General features: G+C 36.3%; 1 long non-coding RNA gene across 1 annotated transcript; it reads left to right on the top strand.

The window, feature by feature from the left end:
- The first annotated feature begins 504 nt into the window (after positions 1-504).
- LOC119067033 lies at positions 505-15,094 on the top strand. Its single transcript, XR_005085843.1, has 4 exons — positions 505-515; positions 857-863; positions 9,578-9,583; positions 14,945-15,094. It is a non-coding gene; the product is annotated as an uncharacterized LOC119067033 (long non-coding RNA).
- Positions 15,095-15,408: the final 314 nt, after the last annotated feature.

Below are 15,408 nucleotides of genomic sequence, written 5' to 3'. Positions count from 1 at the left end.
CGGACACTCAGCGGAGATCTGCCAAAGCTAAGTGGAGTCTTATTAAGTCATAGCAACAATTATTAGGTATCCGCTGATGCTTATTGAGTGTTCGCTTAGCTTCATTGCCTTACTACTACGTGCTAAGGTCTGACGCACTCTTACTGAAGCCTAGCGGAGAATTATTAGAGCTCATTAGAGGTTTGTCAAAGCTCAGCGGAGAATTATTAGAGCCCAGCGGAGGTTTGTTAAAGCTCAGCGGACAATTATTCGACCTCAGGAGATATTTTTTATTCAAAGAGTTGGCATAATTAGACTCAGCGAAGTCTTGTTAGCTTACTAAGGAAGTGGGAGAGGTTACAATTTTAATAAATGTCTACCATCGTTGAAGGGTCGGACACTTTTTTGAATGAAAATATTTTACCGCCGAAGTGAACACAGCAAACATTCATTCTAGTCCTTATAATAGCGGAGTGTCACAATTGTGTCGAAATATTTTCTGTGTTTTTTTCGCGACAAAACAAAAAAAACTTTTTGTTTTTTCATCGAGTAAAAAGTGTTTTAGTGTTCAAATATGCCTTGGTGACCTAAAGAGACTATGCCCGAATACAATGGAAAGCATAAGAGGTGAGTTTCTTTGAATTTTTTCGGTGAATTTTTGCGATAAAATTTTTCATACATTTTCGGGAAACTGTCCTGTCATTTCCCAATGACGGGCCTTAAACCATTTTCCTAACATCTGCCACTAATGTCGCAGTTTTTTTTTGTAAAATTTTCTTCCTAACATTTTTTGGGTTAATTTTTTGTTGATAAAACGTTTGCGTACAGGCGCAGAATGCGTCACACTCAGCGATATCAATTATTAAGTAAGATAAAGGACTTGCGTCACATTTACCATTTGAGGTTTTTTTTTACTGATATGAATCTTTTTTTTTTTTACACAATAAAGTTCTCTTTATTTAAATATGCGAAAAAAAAGGCTGCTCACAATGATGCAGCCCGTAAAAAAACGATCTTTTCAATCTTTGTAAATAGATGAAATATTTGCTGATATAATTGATTGGTGCAATATGTTGTTACTAAGAGAAAATCTATTTTTAGTAACACAAATGCAATACAATTAATAAATCCCTGTTTATATTCTGGTTTCAATTAAAACTTTAAAAAGAACGAGAATAAAAAAAAAGGTCGTCGAGTACCAAAATTATTACGAATAAAGTGCAACAACAAAACCACCAATCCATTTCTTGTTAACGTACAGTACACCAACCATTCCCAATTTAAAATTCTTGTTTCAATTCCAATATCAAATGGTAGCAAGCAATAAATAAGATAATTTATTTGTGCATTTATTACCCGCTATCAATATCGAATCGATGAGTCTAATAGCAACTTCGTTATATGTTCGGCAAAGCGGCAAAGCACACCAAAATAAATTGCAATATAAGACAATTTCACTTCATTATTGCATTTTATGGTACGTTTCAGCGAGAATGTTCTCCCGTTCTCATTAAATAAAATTTCTATTTCTTTATATATATGTCGGTCTTATGGGTGATGATGATGATGATGAACGTTTTTCTGGCTCTTTTTTACGATCGTTTTTACGAAATCCTTAATTAATGCTCGTTTATTGTTCAATAAATTTAATTTATTAATTGAATTTTGAAAATGCGATAGTAAATTATCATTTTATTGGTAATTTTATTTTGCATTTTAAGGGTGACGAAAGCGGTGTGGTGTAATGAAAAAAGGATCTGAAAGAACAGGTTAAGACACCCACGAGGGCTGGTGACACCGAAATCGATAAACACACTCAGTATAGATTGTGTGTAAAATCAACTTGAAGAAAATGTTTTTTTGGGAAAATTCGGAATTACGTTGCCTTTTACATATAAACTTCGTAGCAGATGAGCTCAATTTGCGTGTCACCGCCTTCGTGATCAACTCAGAGTTGACTTAACTCAGACTTGTCTGAACCTGTTCTTTCAGAACATTGAGTTATACTCCATAGGTTTGTTCCATCGTACGGTAAAAACGACCGACAACGAACGAGAGCATCCACAGAGCCATAACCTCAACGCTTTTGCGAACAGTTTGACAACAATAATTTTTTGGCTATGGCTCTATGGCATGAAGGCGCTGATGTTAATTCACAGGCACATATGCATGTTTAAAAATGACAGTTCCAGCATACCATCTCTGGGTACCTGGAAATGTTTAATGAATTGCGACAAAAAGATTGCTCATAACAATGGCGCAGCTAGTAAAAAATCGATCTTTTCATAATCACAATAAATAAAAATCATCAATCTTCCGTATCCCTAATGTTCCCAAAATGCAAGCTGCGTTTCCACACACCCTTTCTATACAAAAATTTCACCTATACTACTACTATACAATACTACTGTAATTTTAATGTTGCAAACTTAAGACCTCATGTGGAATTTGGGTGGAAAATGCCCACTTCTGCATCCGTTTGAACATTATTTCAGTTTTTCGTATAGGATTGTATGGGTAGTCTGGTCTCAGACTGCATTTTTCGCGCTATTTCTGTTAAAAGCGATTTTATTGCTTTATATTGTAGATTGAACCTAGTAGATGAAATCCCGCAATGCTGCCAAGCCCGAAAATCCAAGATGGCGGCCAAAACTAAAAAACGTTCTATAAAATCGAATTTTGATCCCATTTGAAATGTTTTTTTGCACAAATTTTCTTCGAACTATGCCTGATACAACAAAAATATAACCTAGTTGGAAAAACACGAGATGGCGCTGTTGTGTGCTTTCTTAGCTTTGTCATTTGGCAATACCTTTGTTGTTTTACATCCGATTTTTGAGTTATATACGTAGAAATTCTCAGGTAAGCAAGTTCTAAATGTTACTGACTGTTAGTGTTGCGTAAAATATTTTTTATTTCCTTGGAAGCAGCATATTATATGCCCTGCAATTGTTCGAGTTAACGTGAAAATGTAATAGCAAAGCCATTTTGAAAATTAAAAAAATAAAAAGGCGGGAAATTCAAAAAAAAACTTTGTAGATATGAAGAAATTAGGGTCATTTGCGCCACAAATTAGCACAACTCATCCAAATATATTTATTCTAACTCGAAATCATGATTATAAAATTCCGGTGGATTTTCACATTCGACCTCACCGTCACAACAGCCGCAAAGCTCGGTACATGGCAAATCATTTTTTCGGCATACACATAGATTGTTTTTGCAGCCAGTTTTTTTACATTTACATTTTTTCAATTCCATTATAGCTTCTATTCATTATAGCCTATTGTCAACACTCTACAAGTTGTTTATGAAAATCATTACGAAGAGGAACACTAACAAGTTCGACTTCTACCAGCCTGTTGAACAAGCTGCTTTCAGATCTGGTTTCAGCACAAACGACCATTTGCAGGTGATGAGAACGCTTATTGAGAAGTGTCGTGAATACAACATCGACATAGTCTTGCTTTCGATTCAGTGGAAACATGGTCGATATTGGACGCATTAGACGAATGTAGAGTAGACTCAAGATACTCCAACCCAATTCGATATGTGTACAAAAATGCTACTTCATGTATAAAACTCCATAAGAGCACGGAGAAATTCAGAATTGGCCGAGGTGTAAGGCAGGGTGACACCATTTCACCGAAATTATTCACGGCGATTCTGCAGAGTGTTTTTAGGAAGTTAAACTGGAGTAAAATGGGAATAAAGATAAATGGAGAGTACCTGAGCAATCTCCGCTTCGCTGATGACATTGTACCGATAGCAGCGAATCTAGGTCAGGCTCAGCTTATGCTACAACAGTTAAGTGAAGAGGCGAGCAAAGTTGGCCTCAAGATGAACTTATCGAAAACAAAAGTCATGACCAACATCGGGGACGATAGAGAAATCAAAATTGGTGACACTGTCATTGAACGAGTCGACAGCTATGTATATCTAGGACATAAACTGAAGTTAGGTCTGGACAACCAAACTGCAGAAATAAGACGTAGGATTGGTCTTGCATGGGCAGCGTTCGGAAAACTCAGACTAATTTTCAAAAGCAAAATGAATAATAGTCTGAAACGCAAAGTTTTCGACACTTGTGTCCTTCCAGGGCTCACTTATGGAGCGGAAACGTTAACTTTAACAAAAGCATCCGAAGATAAATTGAGAGTGACACAAAGAGCCATGGAACGGAGTATGCTTGGAATAACACTCAGAGACAGAATGACGAATCAATGGATTCGACAACAAACCAGGGTCGTTGATGTCATGGAAAGAATAGCATCTCTGAAATGGAGCTGGGCGGGACATATTGCAAGAAGGACAGACGAACGTTGGACCAAAAAGATCATGAACTGGCGACCATATAAAAGACGAGCTATAGGTAGACCACCAGAGAGATGGACAAACGGAATTAAGAATATTGCAGGTACAAACTGGCAGCAAATGGCAATGGATCGTACGAAATGGAAAGAAGTTGGAGAGGCCTACATCCAGCAGTGGATAGAAACAGGCTGAAGAAGAAGAAGAAGAAGAAGAAGAAGAAGAAGATTATAGCTTCTGGAGCGGGCTTGTACATACACATTGTCGGAACGAAATCGGAATCATTTTTGTGCCAGCCGACGGCGACGGTAGGCCTTGGATATTTGTTGTAGATTTTTTTTGCAAACCATTGCCTGAACATTTGCTCGTTGACAATGTAGGAACAAGGCTCCTATTAGAAAATTTTGCGGAATTTTTCAATTTTAAGTGTTTATCGTGTAGAAAAGGCGAGACAAGAGAGTCACAGAAAAATCACCATAAGCTCCGCTGAGCTCGTTTTTATTTCTGGTGGGGCATGGCAACGTTTGTAGGAAGGAGTAACACTGTGTTGGTTTAACCGTTCAGCCACAACGGAATAATGCTTGTTGGTTGAATCTTTTATAGTATATTTCCTTATATATCTCCAATATTTCTTAAGTTGTCGACGTTGACATAAAATTAATTTTCTTTTGTTTTAAAATTCACACAAAAGCTAGCAAAAGCCGCAAGTTAAATATAATGTTCGATACCCAGAGAATGTTCTTGATGTTTTGTAAAACATTGTGCATCGTTATCGCACAACTCTCTATATACATATATTTGATGCGATGGTTGCTGTATACCCTAGCGATTTTATTTATGTTGTACAAACGTTAACCAACCTTATACCATGCATATAAATATTAATTTAGAAGAACAAGCTCTGTAAAATTAATTTAACTTATGTAAACGAAAACTAATACAAAATGGATAATATCAGGAGCAGAGCAACACACAATATCAGCTCGCTTCTTCAAACATATGTGTGATGTTGAAATGAAAGATACACACATTTTCAAATTACATGTTTATCCTTGGAAGAATGATCCTTGTATATTGTGACGTTTTTTAGTAGCACACACACACACGATTGTTTTTGTTTAACACTAAACATGTTTTAGTTTCGATAGAGAAATAATAACAGGTTTTGCGTGCTGTTTTGCACACTTAACTTGTGCATAACTCTACAAATATACTCCTAAAAAATTTAGATTTCGATCAATGCACATTCAATTAAGCAAAAATCAAGGCAAAAATTGTTCGACCTTTACCCGACATATTTGACTAATGTTATAGATTTAGTCAGGCTTTCAAATTTAACTTACAGTCGGTTTTTTTTATTTCGGAACATATTTGAAATATTTTAGAGTTTTAAAAGTCATCGATGTCATAACATCGGTCGATAACAGAAGATGCGTCCGTTTTACACTTTCTTTTTTATTGTTTTCCTACGCAAAAAGTTTAATTTCCGGTTTTAATATTTTATTTTATAATTTGGAAGCTCGATACTCCAACTTGAGACTGTGCGAATAACATAATTAATAGAAATAACATATTTTGAAGTTTTATCAGATTTTTGTCGTAAATGTTTAATAGATGAATAGTATTAGTATAGTTCTTTGGTAACGCGTAGCATTTATTGACATTTTCAAGGTTATATACACGCTACAAGGCAGCGTCAATGTAGAAGCACGACTAACCTTTACCCTACTGATTAAAATTTATCAGATTTTACAATTGAAAGAATTTACGACCAATTTGTCTATTCAATACTAAGAACACACATTCTTATTCTACGGACTATAACGGACCGTACAGTGTGTGTGGCTTCTAGTGAGACCATTTATGGAAGAAAATCAAAGCCTAGCTTAAAAGTTTCTTGAATTAAATTTAATCGTGAAAGGTAAGTTTATCAATGCCGGTAAACTCTGACAGGAATAAAGAGAGTCGATTGTAATCTAACATTGTGCGAACATATTTGTTTCAACTGAATTCGGTAAATTAATCATACAATGCGAATCTTTAGATGCTTTAGAAACTAAAATAATTTTAGTCTTATTAGAATAATTTAGATGCTGAGACTTTTGGAATATCGCAATATCGAATAGAAAAATATACGAATAGGTTAAATACCAACATTCGAGAATTTTCTGACGAGATGCCTAAAGCTGGGTTATGAAACTAAAGATCTCGAATCATCGAAATTCAAAGCAAAAGTAGGAACCAATGAAAAGTTTGATGATGTGGATCAAAGTATATCTTCTTCTTCTTCTTTTTCAGCCTGTTTCTATCCACTGCTGGATGTAGGCCTCTCCAACTTCTTTCCATTTCGTACGATCCATTACCATTTGCTGCCAGTTTGTACCTGCAATATTCTTAATTCCGTTTGTCCATCTCTCTGGTGGTCTACCTATAGCTCGTCTTTTATATGGTCGCCAGTTCATGATCTTTTTGGTCCAACGTTCGTCTGTCCTTCTTGCAATATGTCCCGCCCAGCTCCATTTCAGAGATGCTATTCTTTCCATGACATCAACGACCCTGGTTTGTTGTCGAATCCATTGATTCGTCATTCTGTCTCTGAGTGTTATTCCAAGCATACTCCGTTCCATGGCTCTTTGTGTCACTCTCAATTTTTCTTCGGATGCTTTCGTTAAAGTTAACGTTTCCGCTCCATAAGTGAGCACTGGAAGGACACAAGTGTCGAAAACTTTGCGTTTCAGACTATTATTAATTTTGCTTTTGAAAATTAGTCTGAGTTTTCCGAACGCTGCCCATGCAAGACCAATCCTACGTCTTATTTCTGCAGTTTGGTTGTCCAGACCTAACTTCAGCTTATGTCCTAGATATACGTAGCTGTCGACTCGTTCAATGACAGTGTCACCAATTTTGATTTCTCTATCGTCCCCGATGTTGGTCATGACTTTTGTTTTCGATAAGTTCATCTTGAGGCCAACTTTGTTTGCCTCTTCACTTAACTGTTGTAGCATAAGCTGAGCCTGACCTAGATTCGCTGCTATCGGTACAATGTCATCAGCGAAGCGGAGATTGCTCAGGTACTCTCCATTTATCTTTATTCCCATTTTACTCCAGTTTAACTTCCTAAAAACACTCTGCAGAATCGCCGGTGAATAATTTCGGTGAAATGGTGTCACCCTGCCTTACACCTCGGCCAATTCTGAATTTCTCCGTGCTCTTATGAAGTTTTATACATGAAGTAGCATTTTTGTACACATATCGAATTGTGTTGGAGTACCTTGAGTCTACTCTACATTCGTCTAATGCGTCCAATATCGACCATGTTTCCACTGAATCGAAAGCTTTTTCGAAGTCTATGAATAGCAAGACTATGTCGATGTTGTATTCACGACACTTCTCAATAAGCGTTCTCATCACTTGCAAATGGTCGTTTGTGCTGAAACCAGATCTGAAAGCAGCTTGTTCAACAGGTTGGTAGAAGTCGAACTTGTTAGTGTTCCTCTTCGTAATGATTTTCATAAACAACTTGTAGAGTGTTGACAATAGGCTTATGGGTCGGTAATTTTCCAGCTTTGTTATGTCTCCTTTTTTATGCAGCAATGTAATTACCGCATTTTCCCAAGCTTCTGGTACTTCTTCCATTGGAGACATTGATTAAACAAAGCCGTGATTGCCTTTAATAAGGAGTCTCCACCTAGTTTAATGGCTTCCACTGGAACACCATCTTCTCCTGGAGACTTTTTGTTTTTCATCTCGGCTACTGCGGCCTTGACTTCATCAACAGTTATGTCGGGCATATCATCCGATCCCACGTTTCTTATTATTGGTCTATCTTCGGTTTCTTCCGTTGGACTCTGTCTTGCTGAAGAAAACAAATTCTCATAAAATTCTGTTGCAATGTTTAATATCGCATTTCGATCCGTTTGGATCATTCCTGTTTTGTCTCGTAATTTGAAGATTTCTTTTTTGGCGTTTGTCATTTTTCTCCGTAGGACTTTCATATTGCAGTTAGCTTCAATTATGTTTTGAGCCAATTGGACATTATATTTTCTTTCATCTGATCTCCTTGCTTTGTTGATACTTTTAGACAAGTTCCGGTATTCCACCGAATCTCGTCCTCCGTTTTTTACCAACTCTGCTCTGCTTGCGATCAGGTCTAATGTTTCTCTGCTGAGTTTTTGATTCTTTCCCTTGGACGGATTTGCATTTGGATTTCATGAAACCCATTATTGTATCGACGATTTTGGTATTCAATTCGTCCAATGTTTCACATTGATTGTTGACGTTATCTAATTCGGCAGTCATTTTCGTAGCAAATTCTTCATTTTGTGTGTAAAGCCGTTGTACGTCAATCCTTTCACTTTTCTGAACTAGTTGTGATCTTTGAAATCTGGTATTTAACGTGACTCTTGCACGAACCATTCGGTGATCACTACCTGTTGAAAAATTGTTTAGGACCGTAACGTTCTTAACGGTTGACTTACAGCCAGTTATGATGTAATCGATCTCATTTTTCGTTACACCATCTGCACTAGCCCAAGTCCATTTACGTTGAGGCTTTCCTGCAAAAAATGAATTCATTGCGTACAAATTGTGTTGCTGTAGGAAGTTGAGTAAAACATTTCCACGCTCATTTCTTTGGTCGTTGCTAAAACTGCCAATAGAAACTTCGGAGTCTACTTCTCGTTTTCCCAGCTTCGCATTGAAATCACCGATGAGATATTGGTAATGTGATGGGTTTTCGTCCAGAGCTTTCTCGACATCTTCATAGAATCTTTCTACTTCTTCGTCATCATGGGTGGACGTGGGTGCGTAAACCTGAATTAATTTGACACTGTATCTGTTATTTATCTTCAGGCTTACGTATATCACTCGATCGGATATGCTTTTCGTGTGAGTTATGCGATCCGACCACCGCTTGTTTATGAACAATCCGACACCGTGCATCAGCATCTGACTGTCACTTCCTCGGTAGAAGAATGTATGCCCTGATTGTAATTTCAGGCATTCCTCTCCAGGTTTTCTCACTTCGCTCACTCCCACAACATCCCATTTTATCTTTTCTAGCTCTTCTTCCATTTCTTGCATTTTTTGTCTTGACGACAATGTTCTGGCATTATATGTGGCAATGTATAATTCGTTGTGGCTTCGTTTGAAGGTTTTTAGCATTAAAACACCACGCTTGCTACTGCGGGTTGGTGAGTATGAAAGCTTTACTTTGCTCGCCCCCGGTAATCCCCGAGCTCTGACCCGCGCATTTCTGCACGTACCGGGACCACAGTGCCTATCAAAGTGCACAGTGCCCGACGGGGTAGTGTTACTCTTTTTGAACATTCTTTTCCATAAAGCTTTGCCCATTCTTTTGAACCTATCTGAGCAAAAGGTTATTGACGTCTTTTAAAGGACGTCGTTGAAAAGCTTAACCTAGTAGCTAATAAGAATTCTGGGATCGTTCTATCCTTGGGCTTCCTGATCGTGTTGTTTCGCCTCAACGTTGGTCCCTTAACCCCAATTCTTTCGGCTTCCAACTCACGATTCATTCAGCCTTAAGATTGATCTATCTAATCCTATCTTATCTACTGCTACGTCCTCGTTAAACTTCATTCCCTCCACTCTTTTTCAAACTGGCTTGGGACAGTCTTTGGCGGTGTTATCAAAGTTATCAAAGTATATAAACACTGATAATGCAGACCCTCAACGGATCAGAGAAATTATGGATCCAAACTTTCAGGTGAATTCATTTTCGTATGTTGTCTAACTTAGACTTGTGCAACATGACGGCCCTAAATACTTCCAATTCACCACTAAATACAACTTGACGCAAACGAATTTTATATGTGTGCAACATAACGCCGCTAAATCGTTCCAGATTCACCACTAGATGCAACTTGACGCAAACGAATTCAATACGTGTGTAACATGACGGAGCCAAAATTCACCTGAAAGTTTGGATCCGTGTGTAACTGCGGATTTGCATTACCTTCAGTGTTTATATACATTCAATGCCATGGACATAAAGAGACTAGAAGGAAGAATCAAAACAACATGTTTAATACTATTTTATGAAGTTCCAATATTCAGCTGAAATTAGAAAAAAAAATCATTCAGGCGGACCAAAAACTTCACATTCACTCACCAGGTAGGAAGCCAAAACAACAACTTTTTCTCTCACCTGTTCTTCTACTTTTCGTCAGCAGTCTTTTTTTTCGCTTGTTTAAATAAATAAATGGAACTTTTCGTCACGGTGACATCACTCATGTCATTTTTTCATACGGCGAAGGATTTCAAACAATTTTTTCTGTTGCATCCTCGGACGTTTTCACCACCTGGGTCAAAAACAAACCTTTTTGTTCCTTTTAACATAATATACTATTTCGACACAAAACATGTTTTTCCATGTGAAACATGTTTTCTGTCTAATGTTTTTCATCTGAAATAGGTTTATCTGAAAGATGTTTGCCATGTGAATGTTTTCTACCTTTAATATGTTTCTAAAACATGTGAAACATGTTTTCTATCTGAAATATGTCTATCATCTGAAGTAAGTCTAGTAGACTTAGTCTACCATCTGAAACATGTTTTCCATCTAAAACATGCTATTCATGCAAAACAAAGAAAATTGTTATTTTTTAAATTTTAATTTTCAATGCGCCGTATTCCAGTTACCTTCTACTCTTTTATATCCATGGCACACGATGTCAACCAACACTCTTTAGTTGTAATGTTAACGATAATAAAGAAACCACTGTTGCTACTTTTATCTACTACGATTATAAAATTAACTGACTTTGTTTGTTCACATGGACCAGTTAATCAAACATCTAAATTGGCATTGTCCACAAAATTGAAAGTCGCGCGGCCACTATACCACAAAATTAAAAGCCGCGCACTATACGACATAAATCTGATTAAATTTCAAAGAAATAACTTATTTCTATTGATTCTTTTATTTGCCCGGTCGTCGTAAATTAGAGTATTGAGCTTTCAAATTCTAAAATAAAATATTAATTTTTTTTTTGTAGTTTTTTTGAGCTTCTTCAATAATTTTGTATTTTAAAGTCAGAATAGCTCAGTTTATTCTTTTTAATTTGCCAAATATTTCGACTTCAAATCGAAGTCATCATCAGTGGCTGTAACAAAATTCATCAAAAAATATCAGCACGAATTTTTCTCACTTTAGAAACGTTTGGAACGACGCTTTATTTGGTTGTCCTTGGCAGATTTTTCATAATGAGGGATTCTTCTGAAAAACAGAAGACCGAAATCGGACGCATTTTCTATTGAAATTTTTTATAAGTACCTAGAAAGGTATTCGACCCCAGAAGCCAAAACAACTTTCAAAAAAATTCTTCGAAGCTTCGAGGTTTTTTTACACTTTTTTTACAGAAATTTCTCGAGGTACACGGAACGTGCATGGTTGTGTGGGGTGTCATTAGAAAGGTAATTGCATGTACTTTCAGGGAAAGTAGAGCTTACGGAAGTTTGGAAGCATCTTCAATTCGATATAATCACTTAAACATTTCAACTTCTCATAATTAGTCGTAGATGCTTCCAAACCCCAATAAGACCCTATTTGCCCTGAAAGTTACTTTACTTTACTTAAAGTTTTTGCTTTTGTATCTCCTATGATATGAACTCAGGAAACTTTTCCAAAATTTCATAAGCCGCACATGTATGTGACGAAGGTGGTTTGATCCTTCTATAGATGCGAAGTGTATCTCTTGAAGTTGTTAAACCAAAAGATGAACCGATCATCATTAAGTTGGTTAACATCGAATGCTAAGCATTCATCACACAACAAGGAATCCGTGCCATTAGACAGGCACAATGTCGTACAAATAGTTGGACGTTTCGATCTGAGAGAAAACTAAATACGTCTTTCAACGTTTTGCATTAATATGCAGTTCAAAAATACCATTACCTCTAGGAACACCATATGAATTTTTAGCGAGTCATAATCGGATTGACAAAGTTTTGGCTTTTGTGTTTCATACATGTATTCTTATTAATTTTCTCTCAGATCGAAACGTCTCACTATAAAGACTTTACTTATTTAAGAAACCAGAAATTAGTTCCAACCAAACGTGGTTTTTGCAAATGCAAATGGCATATCTTGAATTAATTTCATTTTATTTATTGTTGTGCTCACCTTCATGAACATTTTTGCGATGCCATAAATAATGGCTTATCTATACCGTATATATTACGTAATGTACGTAACGTTTTGTTTGGAATACCACATAAATAGAATAGTTCACGAAAATACATACTCAAAGACTGAAACTACATTATTTTCTATTTTATCACATTTTCTGGGAAAATTAATTCCAAAAATATATCTCTTTCACCGATCACATATTTAAGCTACTACACATACGTATACATATATATAAAACTACCCATTCATTACACCTCGACGAACAGAATTTCCCAAAAGGAAAGTTTTCAAGTGGCAGAATAAATTACGTTATAAGTCAATTTCACATCATTATTATCGTATACAAGTTGCTAGCTATAGATTCTCGTAATGCTGAAGGAAAACCAACAGTGCTGGGAATCATGATGTTGGATCTGCTTCATTATTATTAGTCGAGTTTGTTGAAGAGTGGTAGTAGTTTGTAACGGAAAGCTATGAAACATTGTTCGGATAATTTATAGACGTTATATTGTGACGGTTTAACTAGATTCTTGTTCATATAAGAAAATTGTTTAAAAAAAAATTGATTATTGAATTATATTGTTATTATTAACGCTGTTCGTGATCATTTTGAGAATGCTCATTTTTTGTAAATAAAGAATTTTCAAGTCATCAATTTCTGTACCGCCGATACCACTCCCAGATGCTTGATATCTATTTCGCATGAGAAATCAACAGAAATTTTTTAAAGAAATGCAATGCAAGATATGCGAAAGTATTACTTAGAACAATTTTCGTGTGATTATTTGTTGATTCGAGTCGAAGTCAAGATAACGGATAACAAGAAAACATTTCATTTCAACTCCGAGTAACGTTCACGTCACATGCAAGACATTTTTTTAAAATTCTGTACCACGGAAGAGTAATATATATTATGCACCTGTTGCCAAGATTGGTATTTTGACGTGTAGGACATTATTGGCCTAGCCGAAGGCGTGGGCCATAATGCCTACTCGTCAAAATAACAGTCTGGCAATAGGTGCATATCATATTTTATCTGTCGAGAACAGATATATCGAGATAAACAAAAACTCCCTAGAGGGATAAGCTCGAGATTATCGTTCTAGACAGATAAAATAAATTAGGCAGTAGTACTGTACTCTGTCGAGTCTGTAAACATGTATTTTGTTCACGCCTAGCTATTCTTTCAGAAATTACAGAAATTGTACATTGCATTTCATTTTGACGAGTTTGGACCCACGTACACATGTACTGTGCTTTATGTGAATAGGCAATGTTAATCATGTCCGGAGCGATAGCGGAGGACTTGACGCAGTCTAACTCCCAAAAAAAGAACGAAGAAAATTTTTTGAGACGCGTCAACTATGTATAGCCGAACATTTCAGTTTCTACCCTTTGGTCTATATCATCACAAAACCTATTTCATAATATTCTCGCTTTAAATACGAACAAAACGAGCTATCACTCGACTATGTAGGTTTAAAATTAGGACTGTAGGACAAAAAATTTACCAAATTCTGCGTCGCAAAGTGCGAGATGCTCACGGACAAACCTACGAGAACTTTAATCTGCCACATGTGACGCAGAATTTTTAGTAAATTTTTTGTTGCAAATTTTTCAGTCACAATTCTGTTGGTTCAATTTTTTTCTGAAAAAATTGATTGTCAAATGGTTTGTAAATCTAGGCCAGCTAATTTCAATTAATTGGCTGTGAAATTTAATTTTGCGTAACGACGCTGACAGCGTCACCTCTAGCGATATCACTTGTTTTAGAAGTTATCACACATATAAACTGTAGACTGCGTCCAACTTTGCCCTGAATATATTTCATATGAACAAACACCGTAACACCTAAAAGACTTGTTCGGTATTTTCAACCGCTCTGTGAAACGATAGATTTTCCACGTTATGCCTCCTGATGTGACTTTATTGACTTTAAATACAACAAGCCCAAACGCGCTGCAATGAGTTAAAAACAACTGTAAAAATAAACTTCGAAATAAATCATACAATCGAAAGCATAGATTGCAAGATTGGTGAAATTCGACATATTTTCTGTTTTGAGAGCTGTTGTAAATGATTCTACACAAAATTTATTCCCTTGACTGAAAGCCAGGATCTTACACCAGAAAATACCGAAAAATGTGGGTAACAAAACCGTTCACTGTGATTGAAAATGTATGAAATGGTATAAAAAACGTTAAATGTGGGTAACAATTCTTCGTTGAGGGCACGATAACTTGAGTAATTCTCAACCAATTTGGATGAATCTTTTTTTTAATGTGTGGAATTAAAATCCAGAGGCTAAGTTCGAAGATGGGCTTTGTGGGGCGAAGGATCTGGATGCTATCCCAGAAAAACATGATTTTATACTGTTGATTATAGCCTCAATCGAAAAAGATTACTTTGATGAAATTTGATATTTTGGGTAGTGTGATCAAATCATCTTAAGTTTGTTTTCGATAATGCGCATGAAACAAGTAGGAAGAAAAATTTCGTCAGTGCACTGATAGAAAAGTTAACGCGCTGGACGTGTACTGTACGTAGTGGACGTGTAAATTGGCTGGCAGAGAGCTATTTTCGGATCGTACTTCGGGAACGTTTAGTACACGTGTACTGCGTCAGTAAACGTCCAGTACGTTTGCTCTGGTATCCGAAATAAAATGAAATTTTGATGTACGATATTTCGTCAAATTTTGTTCTTTTAATTTATTTTTATTTTTCATGTTTTTATTTATTATTTATATCGTAACTTTTTCTCAGATAAAAATTTTCTCCATGTTTGGTGCTGGGTTTGAACTGGTGACCTCTTGATCTCGGAGCGGCGCTTCAACCAATGTTGCTATTAAGACATACTACATTGATAGTTGTATTGTGAAGCGTTGGTAGAAGAAGGTAAACGTGGAGCACGTTTGCACACGAAGTACTTACTTACATGACACACATTGTGAAACTTTGAAAATATT

This window comes from Bradysia coprophila, assembly GCF_014529535.1.
Source record: "Bradysia coprophila strain Holo2 chromosome X unlocalized genomic scaffold, BU_Bcop_v1 contig_117, whole genome shotgun sequence".
Classification (NCBI taxonomy): Eukaryota; Metazoa; Arthropoda; class Insecta; order Diptera; family Sciaridae; genus Bradysia; species Bradysia coprophila.
Note: the sequence above shows the minus strand (reverse complement) of the source record. Positions and strands in the feature narration are given on the sequence as shown.